The 9,053-nt window shown below is 54.0% G+C and overlaps 1 protein-coding gene across 4 annotated transcripts in view; it reads left to right on the forward strand.

The window, feature by feature from the left end:
* Positions 1-802: 802 nt before the first annotated feature.
* TFDP1 (transcription factor Dp-1) overlaps positions 803-9,053 on the forward strand; it is a 62,272-nt gene continuing 54,021 nt past the window's right edge. The window contains exons 1-3 of one of the 4 annotated variants that reach the window (XM_032246323.1): positions 826-993; positions 1,870-1,945; positions 2,062-2,172. The gene's annotated coding sequence lies outside the window, so the exon portion shown is untranslated. Of the gene's footprint in view, positions 994-1,377; positions 1,527-1,869; positions 1,946-2,061; positions 2,173-9,053 lie in introns of those variants that run through there. The other 3 variants (XM_032246322.1, XM_032246321.1, XM_032246320.1) reach the window with 3 other exon arrangements.

The following is a 9,053-nucleotide window of genomic DNA, read 5'->3' on the forward strand; positions in this document are numbered from 1 at the left end:
GGCGGAGGCTGGGCATGGGCTTGGAGGCCCTACTGGGTCCAGCAGAGGCAGCGGCCTCTGTGCCACGCACGCACACACACCTCCTCTCCTCCGTGTGTCCACATACACACGTCTATGCACATACCTGCTCTCCATACATGCACAGCCCCACACACAGTCTGTCCTTTATGTGCACGCACACTCGCGAACACAAGCGCAACCCCTCCATACCTACAAGCACGCATACACCCGACCCCGCTCTTCCCAGAGCACACACCAGTCCCTGCTCCCCCACCACACACACTCGTGCACGCACTCACGCCTGACACACCCAGCCCCCCACCTGCTGCCCCATGTGCACACACAATCGTGCACACAGCCGGCTCCGCTCCCCCACGTGTACACACACATGCACACACTCGTGCACACACCAGTCCCCGCTCTCCCACGTGCCCACACGTGCACACGCCAGTCCCCGCTCCCCCACGTGCACACACACTCTTGCACACAGCCGACCACCTCTTTCGCCAGACACACATCGTCACAGGCGCGCACAAACGCGGCTCCTCGGCTTCCGAGCGCACGCCGCGCGCGCGCACGGCCTGTTTCAGCTCAGGCCCCGGCTCCATCTCCGCACGCGCACGCGCACACACGGACACGCGCGCACAGCCCCTCCCCGCTCCCCCAGGGCGCGCTGCACTGGCGGGAGGAGCGGCAGACAAGAGGAGCCGCAGAGGAGGAGGAGGAGGGCGCCGAAGGCGCGAAAAGGCGCGCAGGCGCGCTGTGCGGAGAGGGCCCGCCGCCGCCCACGTCACCGCGCCGCGCGCACGTCACGCCGGCCCGACGCTCGGCCAGGGTGAGCCCCGCGTCCCGGCGCCACTCGGCCCAGGGCAGGGACCCCGCCACGGCCGGGACCGCCCGGTCTGGCCCCCGCCCGCGCTTCCCCGCGCCGCCCGGCGCCCCGCGCCGCGCCCTCCCCGCGCCCGCGCCCGCGCGGCCAGACCGGGCAGCCAGGTGCGGGCGGGCAGGGGATGCCGCGGGAGCCGCGGGCGGGGACCGAGGGTGCGAGCGGGACCCCTGGCCGCCCCATCCCGTGCCCTCGCTGTGTGTAGTCGCCGCGCGGCCCCGACCCGCGCCCTCCCGCGCCCCGCGCGCTCCTGTGCCCCGGAGACCCCGCGTGCTCGGCGCTGGTTGGGGCTCCCCAGGTGACCGCGGGACTGGGGTCCCTGGGCCCGGCCCTCCCGGCCGACAGCAGCGCCCGTGCCCCGCGCCAGAGCTGGGACCGGGGCCGGAGCCGGGGGCAGGGTCGGCCGGAGCGCGCAGGGCGGGGGAGGGGAGGCCGCCCCACGGCGGCCCGCTGGGACCCGGTTCCGGCGCGCGCGGGAGGCGCCTCGTGCGGAGGCGGCCCTAGGCCTAGTGACAGGCGCGCGGCGCGGACCCCGGAAGCCCACCTGTCAGAGTTACCGGTCAGCCGGGCGGGCGCCGCCGGGGTCTGGGTGGACGCCGCGAGCCTGCACGTTGCGCCGGGACCCCGGGGCTGCGCCCAGGTGGGTGGCGGGGGCCCCCCCTGCAGCGGCGGGAGGGAGGTGCTGCGCCCTGGCTGCCGGGGCTCGGCCCCACCCTCGGCCGCTGGGCGGGCAGTCGGGGACCTGGGGGTAGTGGTGGTGACCATGCGGGCCCGCGGGCCACTTTTCCGTAGGGGACATTTCCGTCTGGCCAGGTGACTTAAAATCGAGTGTGGGAGTTGTTTGGCCAGCTTCGCTCCCAGGATGGAGGGCGCCTTTGGGAAGGAAGGTCCACGTTTTCTTTGAGATGTGTTATTTTTTTAAACTTCTTTTTCATTCTTACTTATTTCTCGTTTTTTCTTCCCTTTTTTTATTTTTTTACCAGAAAAATCATTTTTCTTCTCTGGGAGGGTGAACATTTATAGCATTGATTTCCCGGATCTGGTAACATGGCAAAAGATGTAAGTATGTTTGCTTCATGCTCCACACGAATGTTTGCTTCGCACTAAATTCTTTGTAGTTTGCTGCTTTTATTTCAGAATGATAACACATAAGCTACAGTAGTGTTTATTTTCAGACTTTTAAAGCGTCTGAAGCGGGATGAAGGTGAAAGATGGAAGGATCTGATCTCTGAAGCTGTGCTCACCACCGGCTAGTTGTGGTCTTGGATACCACACTGTGAGGTTGGGTAGTGCCTTCTGACTTTTTGCTTATCTTTAACGACTGTTAATAATTTTGAATAAACTCTTTAGTTAAATGAGGTGGAGGGCATTGCATCCCCACAGCGAATTCCCCATTTCTTGGGGGGCTTCCACATGAGACGAGGGGTGAGGCCAGCACTCAGGATGTAGCCACCTGCTGGCACCTGTCTTCCTGCAGAGGAAGTTAATTCCACTTGGTGGACCAAGTGCTAAGCACTTGTTGTGACCACTTTCTCAGAAGGATGAGATTTGGTGATTCATGAAATCTGGTAAAAAATGGTAGCCTGTTTTGTATTTGTCATGAAACTATAGAATATTTTGAATAATTTTTTAAACTTGTGTGGGGAAAGAGACTTTTAAGGCCAGAAATGTAGTCAGTTTTATTCTGCAGTTATTTGCCATGCTTTGTAATGTCAGTCACTGAAACAGCTGGATTTGTTAGTGTTTTCCACCACGCATCACTCTGTAACTGTGAGTGAAAGGGACTGTTGATGTGTTTACCTACTTACCATACAGAGTTGGAAACAGGCCACACGTGCTACCTCTGCCTGAGATGCAGCGAAAATGCATCAAGAATGTGGAGCCCTCCACAGGCGCAGAGGTTTCAGTGGTCCCTGCAGGATCTTGTGGGGCACCTGCCCTCCTTGACCTACCACCACACATGTCACACAGCATCCCGGGCTTTAAGCACTGGGGTCTGCTTTAGAGAGTGTATATGAGCACCCAGGTAAACCCAGTGTGGGTTTTTGATGTCACTTGTATCCTCTCCACTATGCTTGTCGTACCATGCCCTGACCTCGTGTACGCACGCACTCCAAGTGCCAGATGTGGGCATGTGCTCCACGGACAGCCATGTTCATTACGTCTCCTCACGGTGAGGAGCTGGGCCTAGGGTCTTGGTTAGAGCACGCTTCTGGTGTTGTGTGGTTTCCTGTGTGGTTTCCTGAAATGGTTCTCAAACACACTTTGATACGTAACGGATGGTGTCTCCAGGGCCCTCTTTTCATCCCCCCTTGATTTCATTGGCACTGTCTGTGAGCAGCATGTATTGTAAGGCTGGGGGTGGAGAGCGTACAGAAAGGTGTTTAGGCTCTGCAGGACCCTGAATGCTCCATCCAGTGTGGGCATCTGAGATGCAGCATTTGCCAAGGGCTGCATAGGCATGGAGTGGGGGCTTACCTAACCCTTGAGGGTTGTAATCTGAGTTGGGGGCTGGCGCTGGGAGGAGAGCAGGATTCTACAGCTGGTGAGGCCTCCTTCCCTGTTCAAAGCCTGGGAGTGTTCAGGAGTACTGTGTCCGGCTGGAAAGGGAGGTTGTGGGGCAAGTCAATGAATTTGATGTTTTTTCTAGCTTTTTTTTTTTTTTGAAACGGTTTTACTCTGTCTCCCAAGCTGGAGTGCAGTGGTGCAATTTTGGCTCACTGCAACCTCTGCCTCCTGGGCAACAATCCTCCCGCCTCAGCCTCCCAAGAAGCCAGGATTACAGGTGTGTGCCACCATGCCTGGCAAATTTTTTTGTATTTTTAGTAAAGACAGGGTTTCACCATGTTGGCCAGGCTGGTCTTGAACTCCTGACCTCAATGATCCACCTGCTTTGGCCTCCCAAAGTGCTGGGATTACAGGTGTGAGCCACCACGCCCAGCCTAGCTAACTCTTTTTTAAGTAGTGGTGTGACATTCCAGTTTTGGAAAGATGATGTTGGCAGCTTTTGCACAAGGGAACGCAGATCACCAGTTAGGGTATTTTTTGTTTGTTTTGAGACAGAGTTTCACTCTTGTTGCTCAGGCTGGAGTGTGATGGTGTGACCTCTGCTCACTACAACCTCCGCCACTTGGGCTCAAGCTGTTACCCTCCTCAGCCTCCTGAGTAGCTAGGATTACAGACACCCGCCACCATGCCCAGCTAATTTTTTGTATTTTAAGTAGAGATGGGGTGTCATCATGTAGGCCAGGCTGGTCTTGAACTCCTGACCTCAGGTCATCCACCCACCTCAGCCTCCCAAAGTGCTGGGATTACAGGCATGAGCCACCGCACCCAGCCCACCAGTTAGGTTTTCAAAGCACTGCTACTGCGGTGAAACCACAGGTGTATGTACAACAAAAGACCTTATGCTGGAGGGAAGCTGTGACACTTGGGTTTAAGGAGGCAGGCCTCCAGCTTCTAAAAGCCTTGGGGCCTCTGCAAAGGGCCATAAGCAGTCACAGGATACAGGGAACTGGAGCTAGGCCCTGGTGGTCATCATGGAGGAGGAGAAACCAGGACACCCAAGACCTGCGACTGGAAGGTTCTGGAGAGAAGACGAGAAAAACAACCCAGGAGTTTCCAACCTCAAGTAGGGCACAGGGAGACAAGCAGATGGGAAATGGCTCCTTGTGAGTAAGGGGCAGAAAGAAGAGGATGAGGTCAGTCCTCTGGGGGTGTCGTCTTTGAACAGCATTTGACAGGAAATGGGTGTGAAGGTCTACGTGGCAAGGAGCTACACATGAGGAGGGAGGTGCTTTGAGAGGTTTGTAGTGTGTGTAGGAAATGACTGCAGAGCAGTGAGGAGAGTGATCACTGATTGTGCAGTAGGTGGAGAGTGAGTGGTGGTGGTGGTGTAGTGGGTAGAGATGAGTGGTGGTGGTGGATTAGGTGGAGAGTGAGTGGTGGTGGATTAGGTGGAGAGTGAGTGGTGGTGGATTGGGTGGAGAGTGAGTGGTGGTGGTGGATTGGGTGGAGAGTGAGTGGCGGTGGTGGCGGAGTGGGTGGAGAGTGAGTGGTGGTGGTGGATTACGTGGAGAGTGAGTGGTGGTGGTGGAGTGGGTGCTGTACAGTCACAGGAGGTGGAAACAGCCAGGAAGGTAGGTGCCTTTCATGTTCTTTCAGCGGGCCCAGCTGGAGAAATGGTAAGGATTAGATTTCTGCTCTCTTGCCCAGGTGTTTGTTTTTTATTTTATTTGTTTAATTTAAATTAGTATATTCAAGTGGAATATTTCTGTATACTTTGATGATTGGGAAAATGGAGAACAGGAGTCAGCTGCTAGATGGCCACCTGGCTGGTGCCAGGAACCCGAGGCCTAGTCTTGCCTGGCACGAGCGCTGGCATGACGTGGGTCACTTACAGAAATCTGTTACGAAGATGATGGGCTGCACTGGCACTTTGGGAAGGATTTCCTTGCTGTGGGGACTGTTTCCATGCCTTGCCCACCCAGTGTGTGACAGCCTGGGGTGCAGTCTTGTCTTACATTTGCAGACGCCCTGCGAGGTTCATACAGATTCTTTGAGTTTCTGAACTATCCTTGAAACGTATTAGGCCCTCCCCTTCAGGGCCTAGAGAGGCTGACCTCCTCCGGTGATCCCAAGCAGGGTGCCTGTGACCCGCAGATCTGTGGGCTCCCATTGCAGGTATGGCTGCTGCTCTGGAACCGTTCTCAGATTTAGTTTGGGAAGGTGCTTTGGCGCCTCCTATAGAGTTGGGCAGGCCATAGGCACAAGTCCCTTCTGCCGCAGGGGTCAGGCTGTTCTAGAGCTTGGCTGGCAGGGCCCTGGGGTGAGGGAGTGTGGCCTGGCACTGGCTTCTCGGCCTGCAGCCACGTTTCCTGCCTGCCCATGCAGTGTGATCCTTGGAGGGATCAGGCAGGGCTGTGCGTCTCCTCTCCCCACCCCGGAAGATCCTGTCCTCACACACGGTTGTCCAGTGTCATGAAGGTTTGTGAGTGGGAAGGCAGGTAGATGATGAATTCATCAAACATGACAGGGATGCTTTTGTTGTGAGACATTGGGGTGTAGCCCATGTGGGGCTGTTTCTGGGGTCCTGTTTGCCTGTCCAAGCTCCTCCTGCTGTTTGTAGGTAGAAAGATGCAGGGAATCTGAACCTGCTCTTGGTCTGTGTGGGGACTTGGACCTCGTCAGCTCCCTGTGCAGAGAACGTGGCTGTGGATGTCACTTCCCAGCATTCATGGCATTGGTTGTGAAAGCTGTCCTGTGGTGCCTGTTTGTGTCCTGTCAGTTTATGGGGAGATCCTGAAATTGAGAGCTGGGAACCAAACGAGTGGGTCCCACCATGGAGGCGTTTGAGTGATGTCACGAGGCCTCGCTAATGCCAAGAGGGGACCAGTGAGGGTCTCTAAGGGTCTACGCACCAGGTGTCCTTTTACAGACCTGGATGATGACATTTGGGTCTGAGGAGGTGAACCTGATGGAGGAACAAACTGCCATTTCCTTCAGTGTTTGAAGAAGTGAGTTCTGGGAGCAGGAGTCAGCCACTCAGGCCTTCTTTTGTCTGCATAAAGAAACAGCTTTACATTCGAGGTTCAGAAGGTTGTCAGTTTAGCCCCCTCAGGTTTAAGTGTTGAAGAAATCTAGGATGACATGCCTGTTTTTACAACAGTCTTTTCATATTTCAAGATGATTATTATTACTTTTGAAACAGTTTCGCTCTTGTTGCCCAGGCTAGAGTGCAATGACAAGATCTCGGCTCACTGCAACCTCTGCCTCCCAGGTTCAAGCGATTGTCCTGCTTCAGTCTACTGAGTGGCTGGTATTACAGGCATGCGCCACCACACCCGGCCAATTTTTTGTATTTTTAGTAGAGACAGGGTTTCTCCATTTTGGCCAAGCTGGTCTCGAACTCCCAACCTCGGGTGATCTGCCCACCTCGGCCTCCCAAAGTGATGAGATTACAGGCGTGAGCCACTGAGCCCAGCTAGGATTATTGTTTTTTCTACATAGGATGAAGTTAGAGAAACTCTGAAAGGTTAGTAAAAATTAGAAAATAATAGGTTAATTAAAATTTTGCCCCAGCTGTGCACGGTGGCTCATGCCATAATCTCAGCACTTTGGGAGGCCAAGGCGGGAGATCACTTGAGGTGAGGAGTTGGAGACCAACCTGGCCAGTGTGAAACCCTGTTTCTACTAAACATACAAAAATTAGCTGGGTGTGGTGGCGGGTGCCTGTAGTCCCAGCTACTCAGGAGGCTGAGGCAGAAGAATTGCTTGAACCTGGGAGGTGAAGGTGGCAGTGAGCCAAGATCACTCCATTGCACTCCAGCCTAAGCAACAGAGCAAGTCTTTGTCTCAAAAATAAAAAAAGAAAGTTAGGGCATCTTGCTTTTTTTTTTTTTTGAGACGGAGTTTCGCTCTTGTTGCCCGGGCTGAAGTGCAATGGTGCGATCTTGGCTCACTGCAACCTCCGTCTCCTGGGTTCAAGCAATTCTCCTGCCTCAGCCTCGTGAGTAGCTGGGAGTACAGGCATGTGCCACCAGGCCCAGCTAATTTTTTTTTGTATTTTTAGTAGAGATGGGGTTTCACCATGTTGCCCAGGATGGTGTCGATCTCTTGACCTCATGATCCGCCCGCCTCGGCCTCCCAAAGTGCTGGGATTACAGGCATGAGCCACCGTGCCTGGCCCTGGCATCTTGCTTTAAAAGAGGTATTATGGGAACATCTGGCATAAAATTCAAAAGGTAAAAAGGATATCTTTTTCTTCCATAATCAGCTCTTTGTTAGCTCTTTACTTCTGGCATTTGGAGTAAATCTCTGGCGTTCACTGTGTAAGAATTAGAAACGTCACCTTCCAGCAGAACTCTTAGGTGATCTTTCGGCGATGTTAACTTTTCACTCTTAATATTTTTATTAAAAATATTTTGTTGTAGAACAATTAGAAAATCCAGATTTGCAGTTGATGTTTAGCTTGACTTACAGTGTGGCTTTCTGCTGTTTGCTGTAAGGGACTAGAGTTCTTAAGTTTTGTTTGGAGTGGAGGCCTGGCTGCAGTGGTGGCTTAAATGACACGTGGGGATGGATCTATGGGGGAAGGGTGGGTGTCAGCATTGGCTGAATTAGATGATTCCTAACCCCCCTAGGTGTTTTCTTACTCAGATGATTCTGGTTGTTTGGGTGCCCGCCATGCACTGCTTTCTGTATCTGTGCGTAGCGCAGGCCTGGAAAAGTGACCACTGTCTCTACATATTTACCAGGTGGCTGAGATTCCCGCAGCATCCTGACTCAGCTTCAGGGTGCCTGTGCGGATGCTGACGATGGCTTTTAAGTTGTCGCACAGTTTATAGGCTCTATTCACATGTGCTGCAGGTAATTTTGAGACTCAAGGATGAAGAGTTGTATCTGTCTCTTCATGTCAAAGTCTTTTGTCTGTTATGTGAGTCCTATTTTTTTTTTTTTTGAGACAGAGTTTCACTCTTGTTGCCCAGGCTGGAATGCAATAGCATGATCTCGAGTCACTGCAACCTCTGTTTCCTGGGTTCAAGCGATTGTCTTGCTTCAGCCTCCTGCGTAGCTGGGATTACACGCATGTACCACTGCGCCCGACATATTTTTAGTAGAGATGAGGTTTCTCTGTGTTGGTCAGTCTGGTCTCGAACTCTTGACCTCAGGTGATCCACTTGCCTTGGCCTCCCAAAGTGCTGGGATTACAGGCGTGAGCCACTATGCCCGTCCGTGAATCCTCTTTTCACATGGTCCAGTTTCTAAGGGATTCTGGTCTGATGAATGAAACCTTTGTGTGTCCTCTGTGGCTGTGAGATACAGTATCTTAACACAGGTGCTTACCCTGTGCACCTTGGTCTCCTGTTCAGTAACATTGCATCATCGGGGTCTGAGGAAAAGAGACAGTGTGATCTACTCAGATGGATGGGGAAGCAGGAGGGGATCAGAAACCTGAATGGGTCAGCCCAGAATCCAGCATTGCCAGCCCAGCCTGTCCCTGGCCCTCCCCTTCTGCCCAGGTGACAGGTGTGGTGTGCGCAGGTCTTCAGCCCTGCCCAGGTGACAGAGATGGTGTTCGCTGTTCCTAATCCGTGCCCAGGTGACAGGTGTGTTGTGTGTGGGTCCTCAGCCCTGCCCAGGTGACAGGTGTGGTGTGCATGGGTCC

This window comes from Sapajus apella, unplaced genomic scaffold (assembly GCF_009761245.1).
Source record: "Sapajus apella isolate SASKATOON/1434 unplaced genomic scaffold, GSC_monkey_1.0 scaffold60, whole genome shotgun sequence".
NCBI lineage: Eukaryota > Metazoa > Chordata > Mammalia > Primates > Cebidae > Sapajus > Sapajus apella.